The sequence below is a fragment of the Nomascus leucogenys genome, chromosome 7b, assembly GCF_006542625.1.
Source record: "Nomascus leucogenys isolate Asia chromosome 7b, Asia_NLE_v1, whole genome shotgun sequence".
In the NCBI taxonomy this organism is placed as follows: Eukaryota; Metazoa; Chordata; class Mammalia; order Primates; family Hylobatidae; genus Nomascus; species Nomascus leucogenys.
Window position 1 is genome coordinate 88,854,621 of NC_044387.1, and position 24,574 is coordinate 88,879,194.

The window sequence follows — 24,574 nt, forward strand, 5'->3', positions numbered from 1 at the left end:
GAAGATGAAATTTTAGATAGGATAGACAGGGAAAGTCCCACTAAGAAGGTAACTTGACTAAAGGTTGGAAGGAAGTTAGGCCATTCTTTTTTCTTGGAGAGACCAAGCCTGGCTGAGGGACAGGGAAGCCACGTGGGTTCAAGGAGCATTAGAGAGGCCTATGTGGCTGAAGCTGAAGGACTAGGCAAGAGTGGGAGAATGTCACAAAGATAAGGTGAGGAGACAGATCATGCCTGATCCCAGAGAACAAAAGACACTGTGACTTTTACTTTGAATGTGATAAGAAGGCATGTCATGGCAAATACATGGAGATTTTATCTTATTTATAATTTCTTTTACTTTTATTAAAAATTGGAACAATTCATGTATACATGTTCCTTTTGTTTTGGATATATGTTAAAGAAAAAATCAAGAAATGAAATTTAATATAAAAATAGTATAACAAATTGTATTCCTCACGTGTTTGACAATCTAACACTGGATTTTTTTCTTTTTTGGTTTGTTTTTTCTCTAATACTGATCATTGTTCTAGTGGCTTTTTTGACAGTTTTTGAGACAAAATTAAGTCAAGATAATGTAATATGTAGCTGTCCCTAGTTATCCATGGGGAACTAGTTCCAGGACCCTCTTGGATACTAAAATCCATGGAGACTCAAGTCCCTTATGAAATGGCATATTTGTGTATAAATTTTAAATCATCTCTAGATTACTTATAATACTTAACACAATGTAAATACTATGTAAACAGTTATACTATATTGTTTAGAGAATGACAAGAAAAAAGTGTACATGTTCAATACAGATTATTTTTTCTGAATATTTTTGATCCATGGTTAGTTGAATCCACGGATGCAGCAGCCACAGAGGGCTGACTGTATATTATTTCACATATCTGTTGTCTTATAAATTTTAAATATACTGCTTATTTTCCTATCCATGTGTTTTTTCTTATTGAATTGCAAGGCCACATCTTGCCAAGGTTTCCTTTCGTTTTTTAACTTGCCTTTTCTTCTTTTTAAATGAAGATTTTGTTTTAGTTTTATAGTTAGGAGCTTTTAGAAGTCATCAGATTTATCACAGTGTGCCTTTATATTTTCTTCATTTGCCCTTATGGGTAGAAGACTCCTTCACTACCATAGAGCAAAAAAACAAAACAAAACAAAACCATGTATTTTATTATGACTACTTTTGGTTTTTCCATTTAGCACCTGAATTTATGTTGGTATATGGTGTGAGGTTTGATGGCCTAAGTGTGTTTAGTGAATGCCTCAGAGTTCATTCTTCAGACAGATGGCTGGTAAGCCAGGCACTCCCATCTGAAGTGACTCTGATGGGGACAGGGACTAGAGCAGGCCAGGGAGCAGGGTATGCACTGCAGCTGATCTCTTGGGTTTTGGACACTTGATCCTACACCCTTGCTTTTAGGTGTGAACTTGGGTTGCTGGGACAGTAGACTTTAGTCCTTTCTGTGGGGAACTGATCGCATTCCAGCCCTTCTGCCCTGTCACCAACATCCTCACCCCTGCATGATCCAGCAGGCTCTTGGCTCTTGACTCACACTGTAAAACTCCACCCCTTTTTATTCATCACCCTGCCTGGGCTCACTCCCTTGATCTGAATTAATCTACTCTCATAAATCTACTTCTTTTTTCCTTCAGAGGAATAATTGAAGTCCTCATCCATCCCCCGTGGCTTTCTACTTGATCAGTGTCCCCCTGTCAAGTTTCTGACCCACTGTCATCCACAGCCCCCACTTCTCTAGCTGCATACCACTTGGGTTTCTCAGAAAAGCTCAAAGGACAAGGCTTCACCCTTTATGCTACTGAACTCCATTTACCTCCTTATTACTCACTGTCCACACCTATGATCATTGCCTGATTTAAAATCTCCTCACTTCCCCCAGTCACCTTTTCATACCAGACATAAACACCAGTGAGTAATAGCTGCCTACCCAGCCCAGTTAGAAGCTCCCAATTCCTCACAGTGGCCTGAGGCAGAATAGTGTCCCTAAGGTCATCTCAGCTTCTGGATCCCAAATCTGATTCTCTTTCCTTGCCTTCTCACTCATCTGCTAAGCTTGTTTATTGGGCAACACTAAGCAAAGTTAATGATTATTCCAGTCTTTAACTAGGAGGGGAGAAGCTCTCTCCCTATCTTCACCCATTTCTGTGAAGCTTTCAGGGACTACGGGCCTCGCACTGATAGCACTTCCCCAGGCTGGGCTGGCCCAGACAGTCAAAGAATAGGACCAGCCATTTCTCAGCCCAGCTGACATTTGGCAGCTTTGTGATCTTGGATAAGACATCTTCTCTTGAGAGGTCAGACAAGGTCAACTCTTCCAGCTATGACATTGTATGAGGCAATAAAGAGGGGAAAGTCCATGAATGGAAGGTGGAACTTGATTGGACCTGTTTTGTGGGTTCAGGAGAGGTCCTCTCACAACTCACTGGAGGTAGGCAAGGTAGATGAAGAGTTCCACGGAAACTTCTGGCTCTGGGGTGCCCGCTTCACTGATGATTGAGTGGGCACCCTATAGGGTACACCTCTGTCAAAGTAATTCAAAGTCCTGCTCATCATTCAGACTGGGCTTATCAGGAATCAGGTACACTTAGATAACCTAGCCTTAGTTCCACTCAATTTCCTTTTATCTCTTAGAAAAATATGATTACAGTTGTTCCTCGGTATCCAAGGGAGATTGGTTTCAGGACTCCCTGCAGATACCAAAATCTACAGATGCTCAAGTTCCTTATAAAAAAAATGGTGTAGTGTTTTATATAATCTAGACACATCTTCCCATATACTTTAAATCATCTCTAGATTCCTTAGAATACCTAATACAATGTAAATGCTTTATAAATAGGTGTTATACTATATTGTTTTTATTTGTATTATGTTTCATTGCTGTATTGTTGGCTTTTTAAAAATATTTTGGATGCACTGTTGGTTGAATTATCAAATGCAGAGTCCACGGAGGGCTGACTGCATTTTTAGGCTTATAATGCCAACATTTCTTTGACAAGTTCATTCTGTGTTATATTAATTTAGCTTTCATCTGCACAATCATTAGTACCATATTCAATTTATAATTCATAAATAATAAAGCATATTAACAAATGCATATGCTGTCTCTATGGAAAAGTAATTACCTAAAAATGTTATAAATAATCTGTTTTGATTTTACCCTGCAGAAAGCCTTCTTAAGAAACAATATATTCAATGACACTACAGTCACAGTTACAGAAGTCAAACGAGCACGCTGGGTCTGTGATATTTCTGCAACAGGCTTTTTCAACACCTGTTAATCAGTCAATCAGAGGAAACCTCAGGGGCTGAAGATATGCCATCTTAGTGGAAATTCCTTCCCAAAATAGCAATAGCTGAGCAAATTGCTAGGCTGACAGAAGTAGAGTATGGACAGTTCTTGGGATTTTGTGTGAGAGAGCAACTGTCTTCAATGGTTGGCATTTTTTCAATGTTTAAATTCTTCGGTCCAACAGCTGATTTCCTCCTTTGTCATATTCTTTCCTATTTGCTTCCCCAGGCAGTGACAGCCATGTCCTTCCACATTAGACTTCTTGGGTAAGCAGCTTCTGAAATTGTTCTACAGCTGTTAGTAGCTGTCTGGCAGCGACCCCACTCCATTTGCAAGGTTGTTGAATATCGCTAAGTATCTCCATGAGGCATATAAAATGCAAACTTTAAGAGAAACAAAATATTGTTCATTTTGATTTAGATCAAATAAATGTCAAAGCCTTTCTAAATAACTAATTATCTTGGTAGATTTGCCTTTTCTTTCTAGTGGAGGAAAAAAAAATCACCCTATACAGTTTATTGATGTCTTCGTATGTTGTAAAATGTCAAAGCAACTCAATTTAAAGCACTAAAACTTCCAGCCATGCAAAGAGTCTTAACTTTTTTTTAAGTTATATTCAGACTTCAAAGACTATTGATTTTCTTCCTGTTTCCCTTGGCATAATATAATCAGCATTTTTCCTTTAATATAAACACATCAGAAAAATCATACTTTATGGCTACTTTAAAATTCCGTGAGTTTAAGCCATTCATTCCATAACATGCACATTTAGATTGCTTCAATTTTTTGCTTCTGTAAATAATATAGAATTAAATGTGTTTTTATATAAAGTGTTTACTATAGTTAGGATTCTGTCCTTGGAACAGATCAGAGAGAGAGTGGATCAAAGGTTATGACATTTTAAAGGTAGCCAGATGAAGATGAATGTTCATACAGTATATGCAGAATATGGTTCGCTTGTATATGGGTCTGATTTGCAAATCAGCACACAAGAGCTGATCCACAGTAGAGGAAATCTGGTTTAAGATTTTTAAAATCAGTAAAGTTTTTTTTTATTCTCCAGATAGAAACATACTGCACTCAAAATTTCTTTAATTGATTATTCTCTATTTTATACCCAAAGACTTAAAAAAATTTTACTCTCTAGTGGATTAAACAATTAAGAAAGGTTTTTTAAGATTAAATGGACTTTAGGCTCATGACCGGAATTTTTTTTTTTCCTTTTTGAGAAATGGAGTCTTATCATGTTACCCAGGCTGGCCTCAAAGTCCTGGGTTCAAGGGATCCTCCTGCCTCATTCTCCCGAGTAGCTAGAACTACAGACAGGTACCACTGAGCTCAGCAATTTGATGATAAATATAATGCAAATACGTACAAATTTCAAATACAAAAAGAAAAAAATGAAAGTTTCCTTTAATCTTACCTTCCAGATACAATAACTAGTAAACGATGTGTTTGTTTCACTTAATGCTATATTTGGGATAGCTTATTTCTATATCACCTCTTGTTTTAGTACCTTAGAAAACACATTTAAAAATCATAATTATTGATAGGGAAAAGTATAAAGAGTAAGAAACAGTAACAGTCAAGATAATCTCTGATGCCACTTTTTTCTCTGATGCCATTTTTAAAATAACAATACAGCATGTACGTTGGAATCAACATACAACCCTATTTGCATCCTAGTCAGAGTACATTTTCTCACCAAAATTAACCTATCATCTTCAAGGAAAACTTTAAAATGTTTTATTCATATGTCAGAAAAGAGAGAGAAATTATAAAAATAGATATAAGTATACGTACAAATATGATGATGCTCTAACACACTCTCGTGTATACTCTTTTTATCCTAAATCTATCTTGAATATATTTCTATGACTACGTACATATTTATCCATTCCACTATGATTTTTTTTCCAATTCATGTGAGCCAAAAGAACTTCAATTTGCTGAATGAAGCGAAATAGGAACCTAGTTTTTTAATAATGAGGGGGAAGTCAGTGGAATTGAACAAGGCCAAGAAATAATTCAAAATATATGTAGTTATTTAATACATGCTGCCAATTCAAAATAATGTTCTTTCCATACAAGAATAAAATATGTCATTTTATTCATCCATTCCTCCATTCCTTGTTTCGCCATAAGAAATCTGTCATACTCCAGTAGCAATGAAGGGCTACTCCTCTGCCCTTAACATTATTCCTTTTCACACAATCTTCCTGGGCATTTTGCCATGCTAATTTGTCTAAGTAAACTTTTGTGTCAGTTTTTCTAAGTCCAGCAAAAAATGCTACTTTATTTTTTATTTTCCTTTTTATTTTTTAGAAAGAAGACCTTCCTCTGTCACCCAGAATGGAGTGTGCAGTGGCACAATCATGGCTCACTGCAGCCTGGAACTCCTGGGCTCAAGTGATCCTCCGCCTCAAGCTCCCAAGTGGCTGAGACTACAGGAACACACCACCACGCCTGGCTAAATTTTTTAATTTTTCTAGAGACAGGGTCTCACTATATTGCCCAGGCTGGTCTTCAACTCCTGGCCTCTAGCAATTCTCCTTCCTAAGTCTCCCAAAGTGTTGGGATGACAAGTGTGAACCGCTGTACCTGGCAAAAAATGCTATTTTAATTGAGATTCTATGACATTTGTAGATTATTTTGATAAAGAACTGATTACATTACAAAATCAATTCTTCCTATATAAGAACGGGATATAGCATTCCATTTATTTCATTATTTCATTCCTTTCTCTTCTTTAGTATACATTAAAACCTGCACATTAGTTGTTAGTATTCCTTGGTGTTTTATCTCATTACTACACATTACATCATATGTGTGTATGGATAAATGTGTGTATGTATACACAGTCACACATGCATCTATACCTTAAAATATAATGTTAAAGTAGAACCATTCTCTTCACTTCTCATGAAAGTTTTTTTTTCCACTGGGACTAGAAATTGAATTTTGTCTGAAGACTCACTAACCATATATGGAGCTGACCATATGGCTTTTTTGAGTTTCTTTTGAGGAATTAAATACTAGAAATTTGGATGTTAACCCAACTTTTATGACTTGGCTAAAACCCAATTGTCCAAAGTGTATTATTCTTTTAATACACTGTTGGCTTTTATTTATTACTATTTTTTTCAAATTTTATTTTACTATTTAAAACACCAGTGTGCACTCGTCTCTCTTCATCCAACTTTATATTACTGAATAATGACATAATGATAAAAGGATAATATAATGATATAATGATGTTATTCTGCCCTTGTAAATTCCAAGACTTATTTTATTTGCTTAAATTCAATAAAATCTGCTTTTGAAATTAATTTTACTGGCTTTTTCACCCTAAATAATACTTTTCTCTACATTTGGACCCTTATAAGGCAGATAGAAAATGAGGTTATTTCTAAGGATCATAATACCTAACTGTACCCCAATACTCGTATACAGACATAGATTTTGTTTTCAGACTATTTCAATTCTACTTCTATTACCTATCATCGTAAGATTATGTTTCTCTCTTCATTTTTGTGCATATGCACAAGTTAGCAAACATCCCAAGTAGCAGAAACATGTGACCAAAAGACCACCCACAGGCTCAGGCTACATTTATGCAGCAGATTTAATCACAATTCATAAAACTGAGCTCATGAGGGACAAATCTGGAGTTCACTGCTATGTACAGATAGATAGACCAGTTTAATCAGACAAGTCTTTGGGGCCATACCTGCTTCTGTGACATGTACGCAAGCCAGATATAAAGTATGAGGAAGAAGTAGAAAGACTCGTCATGGCTTGAAAGACACTTGTTCCCAGGATCCCCAGATGGACCATTGGGACAATTCTGCAAGTGTTTCATGCCTCCAATTTTAGTGTGTTCCTTGATCAGACTTCTCAATTAGCATTTTCTCACATGCACCGTGATTCTTGTTTCCTGATGGTTGATGCTAGGAATAAAGAGAGGAATAAAAGTGAAAAGAGAGTAAGTAGACTTGTTTCTTGAAACTTAGGATTTTCAAACTTCCTGGATCATAAGAGAAAGAAAACATCAAAGGGGGATGAATGAGCAAGTCTGCAGCATTCCTTTGCACACCCCTTTCATCAAGGAAACTTTGAATACCTTTACTTTTTCTATTGGCTGCCCAAGAGTTTGTATCTCCTAAAACAAAGTTTGTAAACCATATCCTCGATTGACCTGAACCTGGGAGGCATACTGATAGATAATCTCAAAACAGAGTGATCTACAGCCTGGAAATTCTGGTGAAGAAGAAAAATCAGTGTATGAGAGAGCTAGAGGAGAAAAGTTTATAGTCAAATAACATGTTTGAATGTGCGGTTTTGAAAACAGAGCATGCCCCAATGTGGCTGTAGGACTGATGGATTAAAGGGAATAGAGGTGTGGTAGCCAACTGCAAAGATGACCACCAATGCATTGTCTTGCCAACTGGTTCTTACGCCTCTGTGCCGTCTCCTCCCACAGTGGATACTGCCAATTTGTATAACTAAAGGATACTGTGGAAAAGACGAAATATGACCTCCAAGGCTGGATCATAAAAGATATCATGGGGCCAGGTGCGGTGGCTCACCCCTGTAATCCCAAAACTTTGGGAGGCTGAGGTGGGTGGATCACCTGAGGTCAGGAGTTTGAGACAAGCCTGGCCAACATGGTGAAACCCCATCTCTACTAAAAATACAAAAAATTAGCTGGGCATGGTGGTGGGTGCCTGTAATCCCAGCTACTCGGGAGGCTGAGGCAGGAGAATCACTCGAACCCCGGAGGTGGAGGTTGCAGTGAGCCAAGATCATGCCACTGCACTCCAGCCTGAGCAACAAGAGCAAAACTCCACTTCAAAAAAAAAAAAAAAAGACATCATGGCAGAATCCAGCTGCCATGAAGTGAGGAAACTCAGGCAGTGACACAGAGAAGTCAACAGGGCTCCAGCCAATAACAGGACTAACTTTCCAGGCACGTGAGTGAGCTGCCTGGGAAGCAGATTTTCCAGCCCCAGCCATGCTTCCACCTGAAAGAAGCTGGGGCAACATCTTCAGTACAAACTCATGATACCCTGATCTGGAATCACCCAGCTAAGACTAATGGATTCTTGACACATAGAAACTGTGTGAAATAACAAATATGTATTGTTTTAAGACATTAATTTTTATTTTGTTATGAAGCAGTAAATAAGTTATATCTGATTTTGGAGGTGGAGGAGGTCTGTTTGTGTGATCTGTAAGAGGAACGGAGATGAAGATTCATAGAGAAAAGCAGGTCCAAAACCAATATGCCAACGTATAGAATAGAAAAATGGGTGCTGAGTCACCCAGAATAGTGGCAGGGTTTGGAGTAAAGAACAGAACCAAGAGCCCAGCTAGATCCAAAGTCTTAATTTTAAAAAGTGGGATGGAGGTTGGTTGATGCAAATATAAGTGCTTCAAAAGCGCAGGAATTTCTATAAGAAGAAGTAATCATTTGAAAGCTGAACTGGAGCCCCATGAAGGAGCCATAGACCCCCTTTCCCAACCTTGGTGCACACAGAAATGGGCTCTGGTGGGAAATATGAAAGTGCATGAGAAATGATATTACTGTCCACACACTAATCTCATCCTTAATATCAACTAGACCTTGCTATACTAACTTAAGAGTGTTGGTCAAACTTTCTAAATTGCTTTTTATGCCAATTTTCTAAGGAAAAGAACTTCTTTTCAAATTCTTATAAGATTTTTAAAAACAAGCTTGGTTTGCTGCACTATTCGCAATATACACACAGAAAGGTCACATTTCTCTGTCCTTTTGAGTAAAATCACACCCGGCTTTGAAGCCTCTCAGAACCACAAGCTTTTTTTTCTTTTTTCCTTCTTATGGCTTCATCACTTCGCTGGTGTTATACCAGGATTTAGGAACCACGCAATCCAAAGAAATGTGGGAAAGGCCTCGTCTGGCCAGTAGTCCAACATGATTGCCTCTGGAATTCACCATGAGACTCACAGTTCACCAGAAGGCAGAGGGAAAAATCAGAGTTGCCAATTAAAATTATTTCTAAAGATAGGTTCACTGCTTCCAATTCCCAAGCCTTTCTGAGACTCCATGGGGTGAATCACTTGCTTCTTTTCTGCATCTCCTCCTGCAGGCATTTAAGTTTTGTAATTTAGTTACATGCATACTTAAATATTGATCTCTTTCCAATAATTTTGTTCATTTCTGATATTTTCTATTGTCTTCCCTCCCAATTTCTGCCCTTTTCAGTTTTTACTATTATCTTGTGGTTTTAGGAAAAAGCAGATATAAATATGTGTTTAATCAAGGCTATGGTTTGAAGGTTTTTGTCCCCTTCAAAATTTTTGTTGATTCCTAATCCCCTATGCAACAGTGTCAGGAGGTGTAACCTTTAGAAGGTGATTCAGGAGGACTCTTCATGAATGGGATTTGATGCCCTTAGGGCTTGATGGAGGAAGTCTGACCCCCTCTTGCCCTTCCACCTTCTGCCATGTGAGGACACAGTGCTCAAGGCATCACTGTGGAAGCAGAAACAAGAACTTCACCAGACAACAAACCTGCTGGCACCTTGATCTTAGACTTCCCAGCCTCCAGAACTATGAGAAATGAATTTCTGTTCTTTGTAAATTACCCAGTCTGTGGCATTTTGTTATAATGGCACAAACTAAGACAATCAATCAGAGTTGTATTTCCTTGTAAGCATAAATTTTATTTTTTTATTTTTTATTTTATAAGAAGGAGTCTCGCTCTGTTGCCCAGGCTGGAGTGCAGTGATGCAATCTTGGCTCACTGCAAGCTCTGCCTCCCGGGTTCATTCCCTGAGGCATTCTCCTGCCTCAGTCTCCCAAGTGGCTGGGACTACAGGCGCCCGCCACCACGCCCAGCTAATTTTTTGTATTTTTAGTAGAGAGGGGGTTTCACCATGTTAGCCAGGACGGTCTCAATCTCCTGACCTCGTGATCCACCCGCCTCGGCCTCCCAAAGTGCTGGGATTACAGGCATGAGCCACCGTGCCCAGCCGTAAGTATAAATTTTAAAATCACTTCTTAATTAATATAATAGATGAAATGACCCACAGAAGTATCCAGTTACAGAAAGGACCATTTCTAAAGGACCAGTTTGGCCTATAAAGAAAATACAATAGCAGACCTTCACAAATTTTCTACTATCAGAAAAAAAAAATCTTTAGATATTAAACTGAATCAAATGTGATGGTCTTATCCAGACAAAGGAAGACTCAGCACCCCATTTCCAAGTTAACTGGGAGCTTTTGTGTTGCTCTTTTTGCCCCCCTCGTATTTGACTCTGCTACCTGACCTTTAAACAGAAAAGCTTTCTCTTCTTGCTATCTATGTTTGTTATTTAAAAGATCGAAATATTAAACTCTTGTTATCTCTATTTGTCATTTGAAAGATCAAAATATTAAATGATTGTGAAACACTTTTTGCAACTGTAAGAGGGTTGATACTCTTCCTGAATATTATTCATTCAACATTCATTTATTTCTTTGACAAATATTTACTAGATGCTCATGATGTCCTAGGCATTGAGCTAGGAACTCAATGTTGCAATGTGGATAAGATCCAGTCCCTGTGTGTTCATACTTATTTAATACTATTATAGACAAGGCCTTTAATATATACCATAGTCATATATCAATTTTTAATTAGCAATATGAAATAAGAGAACGATGGGACTTTCCACTCAATTTGACAGGTGGCTAAATTTTCAGTTACTGAATTTACTATTTTAGGATAATCTAGCACATGACCAAAATTTAAATGCACAGAAGATCATAGTAAGAAGAGCTTTCATTTGGATTATCATTTTTTCTACTTGGAGTCACATACTGTACTTTAAATTGATTAAGAACATGTTAAAAGGCCAGGTGGTGATTTCCAGCTACAAGTCCAAAGTATAGAAGAATGTGTTTAAATCCTGTGTTTATCAGATCCATAAATAGAGTTCCTTCTATGTTAAGTGGCTTTATTTCTAAGAACCCAGCCCTCGGTCCTGGGGGTGCTTCCCAGCCCGCTGCTGGAATTCCTGATCATGGCAGTCTGCTGAAACATGAGCTCAGTTACCAAATATAGCTGAGTGGAGTAAGAGGACAGATGAGAGTCTGAGGCCACAGTTGCCTCAAAGTGACCACGGACCAGGCAGTCTCTAATGAATAGGCAAGGCCACAACCTCCATTCTCCCAGAAAAGAAGAAATGCTCATCTGAAATTCATCACCTCTCTGGAGTCTTCAAACTGACCAAGCATTGAAAAGGTCTGTAAGGTGTATCTTAATATACTAACTAGTAGGGCAACATTTTAAGGACTTAAAAAACTAAAAATACAAAAGTTTTTCTGAAGATATGATACTATTTACAAGATACCTTAATTATTCTTTTGCTTGGAGAGGAAAAGTAATGAGAACGTTACGGTTTTGCCAAAAACAGATAATACTTAAGATTTGCCTGTCCACTTCATCTCTGCCTTTGCTGTCAGAGAATTACACTTTCTGTTATAAGCTTAAGCATGCCAAGATGGTGCTATCAATTCCAAAAGGATTAAATGTATTTATGGAGCCAGCTTTTGTCAAGATCGTGTATGTGTCATGTTTCACAGAAAAGGAAAATGCAGCTTTCTAGACCCTCACCCATATTTAAGCTAGATAAATGATGATGGCTTAAAGTGATGGACTTTAGATTTCAGTAATACTATAAATTGTTAATTACACTTTCAAAAGATTCTAAAAGTAAGTCACTGGACATAATTAAATGAGTTGGGATAGTAACGGCAGGTATTTTAAATTATATTGATGCATAAAATTTACATGCATATTTTTAATAAGATAACGCTTACTAAGGGAAACCACAGTGCAGTCTCTGGAGTCCAGTCAAATTCAAACATCACAGAATAATTTTTATCATGTTGTTTTAAAATTCTTGCACATAAAATTGTCTTGAGTCCAATATAGGAGGTTGACATAAAATGATTTCAGGCTCATATTACTTATTAACATTTGCTAAAAATACTAATTGCCTTCTAATATGAATAATGTGACATATAAAGCCATTTCTTGGCAATATAAAACTATTCCAAATCTATTCAATCACATATATGCAGAAATTAAATCCTCATTGCATGATAAAGTTGCCTTCCAATGTTTTTTTCTCACAGAAAGAACTTGACTACTCACTTCAATTATTCAGATTTTTTTTCAGATTTTTAAAATCAAAGTCTTTTTGACAAGTTATTGCTAATAGCAGAAAAGGCCGATGAGGTTTATCTGGCCACTAACTGCCCTGTAAATACATGATTACACATTCCTAGAATATAAATTAGTCCTCTGGCATCCTAGAATCTGGTATGGATTAGGGTCTGTATCCCAGGGGTTCTGTGTCAGCTCTTCCTCTGGGTTTCTCTGTGTTATTGCTAGAGCTGAATATTAAAACTGGCCTTATAGCATATTTCACAATAGAATGAGGATCTGGATTGCACTGGACAAGTACAATCACTTTGACCTCCTTACCTCATTTTTTTAAAATGTAGAGGGCAATCATTATTCAGGTTTAAAAATAAATCTGACAAGTTCTTTAAGAGATACCAAGTGGAATCTGCAAGGCCCAGACAAGAGCTCCACTTCTTAAACAATATGTGTGTGGAGGCTGTCAAAGGGTATTGCAATTAGTGAGCTCCAGTTAGATATTCAGGCCATCTAGGGTTAATGACTGTGTCCTGGTGAAATTACAGCAAAGAAAACAAAGATTGAACAAAGTATCTTCGACTAAAATTTCCAACTGTTAAATCATATTAGAGAATATAGAAGCAAATTTGGTAAATAGGTTTTAAATTTAAGTGAGAAGAATAAAGCCCTGAATTGGATAATGGTAATGGAAATGGATAATTTAAGTAAAATCTAAATATTTGCAATGGACTCAGTATGGTAAATAAAGTTGATAAGATGAAGAGGACATGGGATAACTTCAAAAACTCTGTAAAGTATCTTATTTGGCTGTTTCTGCATTAAATGAGCTATTAGATTATGTCCTTGAAATTGAGATTAAATAAGCTGTTTAAAGAGATATTTAAAACTGTAGGATAAATATATCTTCCTGCAATGACAATTTAATAATTAGAAAGGAAAATAATCCATGCGTATTTATTAAGAAATAAATTATAAAATTGTAGTGCATTTTCTGCATCAAACATAAAATTTCATAAAATTTTCATGTTTGACTTTTGCCTTAAAGGACCCTTTGTAGCAAAAAAAAAAAAAAAAAGGGAAGGAAGAAAGAAAGGGAGACAGGGAAGAACGAAGGGAGAAGGGAGGGAGAGGGAGGAAGGGATGGAGGGAGGGAGACAGGGAGGGAGGAAGAGAGGGAGACATGGAAGAAGGAAGCGGGGAGGGAGGCAGAAGGGAGGGAGAGAGGGAGGGAGGCAGGAGGGAGGGAGTTGATTGATATAGTCTAGGGGGGTTGCCTGTGATTCTGAAGCACGAAAATTAAGTGTTAAAGCTTTTCTAACTTTGGTTTTCATAGTTTAGGTTTTATTAAAAGATATTTCAATATCTAATATTTGTATCAATAGTTTGCATTACTTTTTTAGTAATTGCTTAAATATGAAAATGAATAAAACTGCTAAACCTAAAATTAAAAATCACTTCTAACTTTTTTTCAAAAATTACAAAATAAGCAACAAAAGATCCCCCTGAATGTCCCACCTTTCAACTCTTACCCCTGCCTAAATCTCCCCACAGAGGTAGTCAGTGTTGATTGTTTGGTGTATGTTATTCCAAACATTTTCATATATTTATTTCTATCTATATATACATTTTTAAATGACTGTGGGAATTTAGCTATCCCACCTGGACTCTCTAAAGAATCTGCTGAATGTGGTACATGGTATTAAGTGATCCTTACTGCCTGTCAGTGTTTTTCTAACATCAAACTTTTTCTTTCAAAACTGTAGCAGTTCTTCATCAACTCTAAAAGTATTTCACAAACAGACTTCAAAAGTTTTCCCCTTATCTAAATGTTTAAAGTAATTTCCTATAATATCTCCAATGAGAGAAGAAAACTTTGCAGTTAAATGCAGGCTTCCACCCTGAGTCTGCCACTTTCTGATGGCTCAGGTTGGGCCAAATAATTGAAACTTTTTCTGCTGCAGTTGTGGGTAACACAAACAATAAAATAGAAAAATAACATCTACTACATGGATTGCTCTGAGGATCAAACTGTTCACTTTTGAAAGCAGGTAACTTCCAAGCTGTTATGTAGGAACAACTTGCATTGTCACTGAATTCTTTCTACTAGACTCTGCTTTCTCATGTATATTCCTTGTCTTCCCCAAGTTCCTCCACGTCAAAGAAATCTGTTTTCATTTCAACAGTCAACAGTGCCTTGATTCATGGGGATCATGCCAGCGGGTGGTCCCATAAGTCTTGTTTGTTTGTTTTTTGAGTCAGGGTCTCACTCTATTGTCCAAGCTGGAATGCAGTGACCTGATCATAGCTCACTGCAGCCTAGAACTCTTGGACTCAAACAATCCTCCCACCTCAGCCTCTGGAATAGCCAGCCAGGACTACAGGCACACACCATCACACTCAGCTAAGTTTTGGGGTTTTTTTCTGTATTTTTGTAGAGATGAAGTCTCACTATGTTGCCCAGGCTGGTATTGAACTCCTGGGCTCAAGCGATCTTCCTGCCTCAGCCTCCAAAAGTGCTGGGAGTACAGACGTGAGCCACCATGCCCAGCCCCCTATAAATATTTCTTAACTGACAACATAGAGGATTCTCCCAAACATCATAGAGCTGGCTTTCGGGTAATCTATCCCCAAAAGTCAGCAACTTTAAAGGCAAATGGTAGTCATAATTTTTAAATTTGTCTATTTTTTCTATCATTTGTATATTCATATATGAATGTGAACCACATACATTTATGCCTATAGTACATATTCAGGATCTAAAAAATAAATGTTTTGCCAAATATTAGGATAGTCATGCCGAGATTCATAAAATTACTTATGTCAAATGTGTAATACACATACCAATGAAAACTTATTTATATGTTCTATATTTTATAGTATAACATGAATCTAACAGAATTCAGATGACACTAACTTAGGGAGAATTTGCAAACCATAAAATTACAATTAAAATTAATCTATAAATTAAGTGACATAAAATTCCTTAAGAAAGAATGAAATAGCCAGGCCTGGTGGCTTGTGCCTCTAATCCCAGCAACTCAGGAGCCTGAGGCAGGAGGATTGCTTGAGGTCAAGAGTTCAAGACAAGCCTGGGCAATGAAGGGAGACCCTGTCTCTACAGAAAATAAAAAAGAACTAGCAGGACTTGGTGACATGCACCTGTAGTCCCAGCGACTTGGGAAGCTAAAGCAAAAGGATCCTTTGAGCCCACGAGGTCAAGGTTGCAGTGAGCTATGATCACACCATTGCACTACTACAGCCTGGGCAAAACTGAAAAGAGAAAAGAAGAAGAATGAGATATGCCGGGGAGTTAACAAAATAGGTCACCATGGACGTTCACATTTGAAAGCAATATTTGCTTAGGATAAGCCAAGAAGCTTAGAAGGATATAAGCTGCCTGTTGACAATTCAAGGTGGATGGGATTCTGTAATGACTCACAGTATTTGCCAACCCTCCCAAACCTTTGCTTCACCAAATGTTTGCTTCAGATGAAGAGTCTGGCATTATGCACATGTTGAAATTCACCTGGGAGAATTTCCCTTCAGAGCTCCATGAGGTGACACAGCAGCTGCCCCCATGGTACACTCTGAAGGAACCTAAAGGACCATTGACCTGAGCATGTTCTCCTCTTGTGACTTTCACCACCCTCCCCGCCAAGGGTGTGCCCCCCAAAACAGCAGTGGTCTGTAGATGTGAACATTAACATGCGAATGTGCATTTCATTTTATCTTACATGTTTGCACCCTAACAACTTTTATAAAGCTAGTTTGAGGCTGTATGCAATAAAAGCGTAGTACAATTGCCCAAAATCAATTAAGAAAATACAGAAGATCAAACAAAGTATAAAAAGCTTTGAACTTGAAATGTTTTCTCAATTTACTACCTTTGTCCTTTCTCTTCTTAGAATCTTAACTCCCTAGGACAGAGAATCTATCTTCTTTCCAGCTATGTCCCTGGCCTATAAAAGAGGTGCCTAGCACACAGTAGGCACTCAATAAATAAAAGCTGACTGAATAAAACAATGAGAAAGTAAGCAAAAAAAAATATTTTTTAGCAAAAAACATCTGAATTTCTATGACTGGAAATTTAACCCTGAGCTTGCTAGTATCCATGTGAAAGAGTCATCAAAGTTTACAGAATTCTTTGTCTAATAGAATTGCCAGAAAATAGAATGAATGCTTTTCTAGTTCCAAATTTTTTCATGAGAAACTTTCTTTGAGGGTAATGAGAAACATTAACATCCACGTCTTTACAGATACCTTTAACACAATGTCTGACCTATGACTGACTTTGCATTAGCTCAATGAGCAGGTAAAGTGTATTTTATATGTAGACACAAACAGTTATGTGTTATATATATATACACTAACATTTAGCACTGATTACTCTATCAAGTTCTTACCAGAAAATAGAGCCTGGGACACAAGTAACAGTTGATAAAACTGATGAAAAACCTAGTTTAAGAGCAGAACAATGTTTAGCTGCACTCAGCAGCTCACATCTGTAATCCCAGAACTTTGGGAGGCCAAGGCAGAAGGATCCCTTGAGTCCAGGAGTTTGAGACTGGCATAGGCAAAAAAGGGAGACCTCGTTTCTACAAAAATATATTTTAAAATTTAGCCAGTCCTGATGATGCACACCCATAGTTCTAGCTACTCAGGAGGATGAGGCAGGAGGATCCCTTGAGCCCAGGAATCCAAGGCTACAGTGAGCTATGATCATGCCATTGCAGTCCAGGCCGGGAGACAGAATGAGACCCTCACTCAAAAGAGCAGAATAACGTTTAGCTGAAGAGAGCATGTCCCAGAGAAATGCCACAGCAGGTTCTGGGAGACTGAAAGCAAATCAGTCATCAGAACATTTCCTGCCTCATGCCTTTGTTCGTATGTGTGTCAAATCCTATCCAGGGCTCAAACCGCATTTCAAACATCCGGTATTTCTTAGCTTTTCTCCATCATCTGCCGTAACCTAGACAGTGTGCTAAGCATTTGCCGTACAAAGACGCCAGTCACAGCTCCTGCTTCCATGGGGCTCACAGTTGAATGAGGAAAGCATTCTCTAAATAAATACTTGTAATTTAATATGATGACTGCTATGAGAAATGCAATGCAAAGTAACATGCTTGGAAGGAGCAGCAAATTATATTGATTGGGGAACTGTTAGAAAGCACCAAAAAGTGGTAAAATTTAAGAAAGTTTTCAAGGATGAACTGAAGTTTGAAAACCAGAAAGAGGGCCAGACACAGTGGCTCACGCCTATAATCCCAGCACTTTGGGAGACCGAGGCGGGCGGATCACAAGGTCAGGAGATCGAGACCATCCTGCTAACAAGGGGAAACCCCGTCTCTAGTAAAAATACAAAAATTAGCCGGGTATGGTGGTGGGCACCTATAGTCCCAGCTACTCAGGAGGCTGAGGCAAGAGAATGGTGTGAACCTGGGAGGCGGAGTTTGCAGTGAGCCGAGATAGAGCCACTGCACTCCAGCCTGGGCTACACAGCAAGACTCCGTCTCAAAAAAAAAAAAAAAAGAAAGAAAGAAAAAGAGAAAGGAAGCACATTTTAAGCAAAAGGAGCAGCAAGTGCAAAGGTGTGAAAACCAGAAAGAATCTGAAGTGTTTGAGGAATGGTGAGTGGGCCAGGGAGGCCTGAGTGCATGTGTGTTGGTGATGACGGAGGGTGAGGCTGGAGCATTTCCATCAGCTCAGGCTGTCCACGGGCATGTTTAACCTGCACATCTTGCTTTGGAACTTTTCTCATCAGCCAGGGAGCATCATAGGAAAAAAATAAAAACCAAAAGAGTGACGTGACACAATTTGTAACTATGATCTCTCTTACCATTTTTATCCCTTACTGCAATTTGTTGAAACTATTTTAATAGCAATTATCATGCTCCTCCTTGTAACTGAGTTATTTTTTACTCTTGTCTAATCCCTCCTACTGGATTGTAAGATTATTTAAGGAGAATAACTATGCCTGGCTCATCTTTGTCCTCCTCGAAGCTTCTCTTGCACAACTAAGCAGTTGTTCCGTTGATTTCATGTTCAACTTACTATTCCGGGAAAGGGAAGTAGAAGAAAGGAAGTATAACTATAAGATGGGCAAGGCCAAGGAAGAGTCATTTCCTCCATGGTGAAGAACATAATGCTACGCAACTTCAAGCAAATTAAAGAACAGTTGTGGTTGGCCGGGCACGGTGGCTCACACCTGTAATCCCAGCATTTTGGGAGGACAAGGTGGGCAGATCACAAGGTCAGGAGTTCAAGACCAGCCTGGCCAATATGGTGAAACCCCGTCTCTACTAAAAATACAAAAATCAGCTGGGCGTGGTGGCAGGTGCCTGTAGCCCCAGCTACTTGGGAGGCTGAGGAAGGAGAATCTCTTGAACCGGCAGGCAGATGTTGCAGTGAACCGAGATCATGCCACTGCGCTCCAGCCTGGGCGACAAAGCGAGACTCCAACTCAAAAAGGAAAAAAAATGACTGTGGCTAATGATCGTTTTAGGGAAAATGACAATTAAGCTAAACTGCTAATGCTGGAGATGATGGATAAGACTAGGATGAGAAAAAGAAGAAGACAGAAGAATTTCTAGGAAATTCAGATTCCTTCTGAGAAAAGTGACAAGGCAGGGGACGGGACAATTTAAAGATGCCAAAGAAACCTTTATTCCTCATAATTTCAAAATCTTTCAGTACTACTTACTAAAGTAGAACCACTTTAATGGCGCTGGTATTAAACCACTTTAATACCTCATTTCCTCTTCACTCATCAACAGCAGTATTAGTGGGTCTTTTTAGTCTGTTTCATCTTCTGTGTCTATCACACTGACATAGAATTACCAAGAGCACTGTTTGACAGAAAACATGAAATCTCAGGCAAATGATGGAGATGTTTGTGGTTGTGTTTCATTCCTTTTGATTTTGACCTTTTCATTTTGGAGTGCTGACTGACATGGAAATCTCTGAATCACAATTTTCCAGTGAACTTGGCCCGCTTGGAAACCGCCCTTGTTCATCCTCATTGAATGAGCATTTTCCCTAGACCACGTGCATGTTCCCGCGGCAATAACTGGGTTGCAAATTAAGCCTGAACCAGATACGCCATAGAACTATTATTTTCTTTTTCAATGTGCAAGCAGTTTTAAAGCTACACCTAATCCTGACTACTGGATCCTGTCAGATGGCGCCTCTTTAAAACCAAAATATGAGTTAATAAGCAGGTGAGATAATCTGCCTCCAGCAAACACTCCCTACATTAAGAATTGGAAATGTTTTCATCATTCAGAAGTTTGCTTTAAGCTTTCTCATATAATGCTCCTTGTGAAGTTTTAAAATGTATCATATTATGTTCATTTGGAACTAAAACGCAATTGAATTAATAGCAGAACTCTGATTTCTGATCCACAGTTTTGTTAGTCTGATACATTGCTTAGGATTCTCAATTATGAAAACTACAATGGTAAGATGGTAAAGTGAATAGAACATGAGCTCTGGAGTTATTCCCTGGGCTTAAACCTTGGTTCTCCCACTCCGATTTTCTGCCTCCATTTCCTTCTTTCTAAACCAGAGGCTTTTTTTTTTTTTTTTTTTTTTTTTTTTTTTTTTTTTTTTTTTTTTTTTTTTTTTCTACCAAGCTGCTGTAAGGATTTTAAATGAAATAATCTACATGATGACTCTGGGCACAATGCCCACCTCAGGGTAAGCAGTCCATTATTAGCCATTATCATTATCAATCATCGTGATCATTAATAGCCTTTATATGTGTTATATGAATTCTTTAGGTGGCTAATGTTCTATAGAAGAGGTTGGCAATTTTTTTCTGTAAAAGTGCAGGTAAATATTTTAGGCTTCATGTGCCATATAGTCTCTGTTGCAACTACTCAACTCTGACATTGGTTCAAAAAAAAAAACAAAGACAATCTCTACATTCAAACTCCTAGCCATGAATTCCAACCCAGCATATATGTCAAAGGCCACCTTTTCCTTGACCGTATTTTCAATGGCCTTGCCCACTTCCCTCCCATTTTACCTGCATGTCAAACCGGGATCATCTATCTCTGTACCTTCACCTGGATGGCTGAGCTCTGGTGGAGAGAACTGCACAATCACACAGATTAATGACACTATAAATACATCACATCTAACTTCAACCAGGCCCTCACCACTGCCCATAAATCCTTCTTAGGAAACTTCTTTCTCCCTACAACAGCTATTTCAAATCATCTTCTGTCCTCATAAACTTCCAATGCACAGAAGTCTCAGTATGGGAACTCTCCTTTCTATTACAAATTTTTGCAGAGAATCTCATCTTTCTCTCTCTTTCCCTCTCTCTCTAACCACTCCACCCCGCCCCAACACACACACACCCTTTGTTACTTCTCTCCTCTAACAAGGAAAGAACTGCCCCCTTCCTACTGGAAGCTGAACACCTCATACTCCATTTGTCCTATAATAACTCACTTCTTCTTACATCTTTTGAGAGCTGACCTATAAATCATCCCCACTTTCTTACATTTATTATCAGTTTCTCCCTTCTTACTGCCTAATTTGGTTTGTATAAAACATGTTACGGTGCTCTATCCTAAAAATGAACAACAAACCTCACCAGATTCTATACTTTTGTTCAACTACTACCTTCTGTCTCTCCTTCCTTCTATGATCTTTTCAAAACAAACCACCACACCTGTAATATTTTCTTTCTTTCCTTCTTTCCTTTCCTTCCATATAGCAATCTGGCTTATATTTCTGTTGCATACACTGAAAGTGCTGTAGCGATGGTGCTAAATATTCCCAAGTTACTAAAATCAAAAGGACACGTACTGCTTCCTGAGATATTTTCTTTCCCAGCTTCCATGATATCTAGCTCTCTTTGCTTCCCTTTGACTCTTTGAAGGATTCTATCTTCTTCTTTTTTCCTCGATGACCTTATGCATTCCCATGTCTTAAAGTGCCACCCATAGGCTAATAATCCCCAATCCAGCTCTGTTCTCCCTTCTCCTGGGCTCTAGATCAGCATCTCAAATCTCCTAGACATCAACACCAGAGTTATCAAAGGTCCCTCAACTGCAAAAGGCTCAAATCAAAATCAAGCTTAAAAAAACACAAGAACAACTTGTTCCTCCACTTGTAGCATGTAAGTTAATGGTACCAGTTATCTGGTTGTTGAGGTGAGAAACCCGTAATCCTGTCTCTGCATCACCTCTGCCTTTAATCAATTACCAAGTTCTTTCCTTTCTATCATCCATCCTATGGACCCTGGACCCACTGCTTCCCTGAATCACCAGCTCTCACTTCAGAGTCCAAGATGGACACATCTAATCGCCGTCTAGGCCAAGTGCCAAGACTTGTGCCCAGTCTTCAAGGGGCTGGGAAAGAAAATACTTGGAGATTTCACATCCCATTACAAGTGAGCTCAGTTTCTCACTGATCCTCAGAACATGAGGAATTCTCCAAAATGAAGACGTCCAGATGATGGCAACCAAACGTGAAACCATGATAAATGCGCACACCCCCTGGATTACTACACAAGCCTTCCCATGGACGGCCCTACTGTCAGTCTTGTCTTCCTCTTCCCCTGCCTCTGTCCCTGATCCAGGCTGCAATCAGTTATCTCTCAAAAATGTAAATCTGGGGATGTTTCTCATGGACTTAACACTCTTCCTTGCCTACTGACTACCCATAACATAAAATGCAAGCTCTTTGCATGGCTCCAGGCCCTCTCTGACCTAACTCCTGCTTTCTAGCCTTATCTCTGGTTATTTTCCCATCTCCAGATAGATTTCTGTTTAGCTGAAATGCTTACAGAGTTACCTGAGTCTGCCATGTGCTCTCTGGGATCCAAGTCTTAGAATATGTTTCTGCCAGTATCCTCTTCACCTCCCCGCTCTTCCTCATCCCTCATACATCATTCTTTCAGCTTTCTCTCTTTCATAAAAGTTTCCTGATCCTGACCTTGCTGTTGCTTCTAGGTGCTATCACAGCACTTTGTTTTTCTATACCACTGCGGGATGACTATAGCTAACAATAACATACTCTATAGTTGCAAATGGCTAGAAGGAAGATGTTGAATGTTCCCAACACAAAGAAATCATAAATGTTAGAGATGAATATGCTAGTTTCCCTGATCTGATCACTATACATTGTATGTATTGAAACATCACTAGGTACCCCATAATTATGTACAATTATTATTTGTCAATTTAAAAAAATAAAATACAATTTAAAAAAGACATACTCAATTATATAAGCTTATTATTTATTTGTTATTTGTATTAAGTTCCATGAGGGCAAAAACCTTCTCTTTTTCAAGGTTATATCTCCATCCCTAGCGCACTACCAGGCATGTGGTAGATAGTCCTTAAATACACTTTGAATGGGTAATTCTGGTCCATGTAGTACATCTATCCCAGCTTAGGCTTCACAATTTAGTCATGTCAAGAATCAGAGGTTTTGTTGCAATTATTTCCTTGGATTTTCAGCTTAATCTACCATAGGTTTGGTTGACACCAAATGTTTTTCAATCTCCTTTAGCACTGATTTCAACACAAAAACTGAATTTCTTTCAGGCCACAATAAATAAATAAATAATAAATAAAAAACAGTAGCTTTCTTTCAAAGAAAAATAAATTTTACAAGAAATGCAATAAATGAAAATATAGTCTGTCGTGCCTTTGGTACACAAACACACTTTCAGCCCCCGAGTCTCCCCCTCTCCACCTTCATGTCTCTTCTGGATCCATGTTACCTAATGGCTCATCTCCCCACACATTGTAAGAGTTGATCTTGATCCTGGCTTCCCCTAAAGTTATCTACCATGTGTGCTGACTGAGGGGCCAATTGTACTTCAAAGCTCATTACTGACAGAAACCAGGCTGCCTTGGAAGGACAAACTATAAAACGTTTTGAAATATACAAAATGGTACTGGGTGTCCTTGCAATAGAATGCTGGATTGGCTCTGGTGGACCTTCCAGGGTCATCTAATTCCACAGGGGTCTATGCCTTTTATTGTCCTTACAATTTTACAACTCTAAGTTGGAAAAATCTAAAAACAATGCAAATTATACTGGTACATAGATATATAAATGATTTTTTTCTAGTAGAAATGCTATAGCTTTCCATTCTTATGATTCCAAACATTGTATTTTATTGCTCTATAGGTATTAACCAGTTTTAAATCTATTACCAACTTCATATCAGCATGACTGATTGCCTACATGTGTCTCATCTTCAGCATCTCCTTTGAAATAATTGTATTACTGATTTTTTCAATTGTTAAATAAAAGCTCGAATACATGTTATTTGATTTTTATATATTTACTATACCTTTGCCTTTTCAAAATCGTACTTTAACTGCCTGTTTCTCATGAAGAAAATACATTCAAATATAAAAAATATACTGAATATAATTGTTCCTCATATATGAGCCATATCTGAATAACTGGAGACCAGTCAGGATGTTTCTATCCCACAGCACAGACAGGACAAAGGAATTAGAGTGATATTTGGGTTGGTAAAGTCAGGGAGAATGATGACACCCTCTGAAGGGTTAAGGATTTACTTGAAGAAGAGAGCGAAATACGGTTCAGTAGATAGAGTAGGGCTAGCATGTGCAGAATCTAATAATTCAGGCACAAAAAAGGAACTGTCTTTCTAAGAAGACCTCTAAGACAAAAGTACAGTATTCCACTTAAGAAGATGGGGTACATTAATATTGAGTTTCAGGATCTCTGATTAACTATGATCTGTTAAATAGCAGGTCTACGACTCACTGCATCCAATGAAGCAGTAGGCTCTTGAGCTGGATTTCTACAACCCCCTCGACTCTTGCATAATGTTTTCTGAAATTAGAGATTTTCTTAGATGGGAAGATACTTCTACACAAGCAACTCAGTTCAGTCCTCTGAAAACACACCATTTCTGGGGAATGTCCCACCAAGTTTACTCCTGACTGACACAAGGTAGAAAGTTGAGGTTCCCCGCATCCGGGAAGCTTCCATTATTCACTCCTAGACTCAGTCTTGTGGCAGACATCACTGCTGATGTTTTCTAGATCTTCCCTCTCAGTATTC

The 24,574-nt window shown here is 38.3% G+C and overlaps 1 protein-coding gene across 2 annotated transcripts in view; it reads left to right on the forward strand.

Moving 5' to 3' along the window:
* The first annotated feature begins 11,441 nt into the window (after window positions 1–11,441).
* Window positions 11,442–24,574, forward strand: part of PALLD (palladin, cytoskeletal associated protein) — a 434,220-nt gene continuing 421,087 nt past the window's right edge. For both annotated transcript variants that reach the window (XM_003257950.3, XM_003257949.3), the window contains exon 1: window positions 11,442–11,584. The gene's annotated coding sequence lies outside the window, so the exon portion shown is untranslated. The remainder of the gene's footprint in view (window positions 11,585–24,574) is intronic.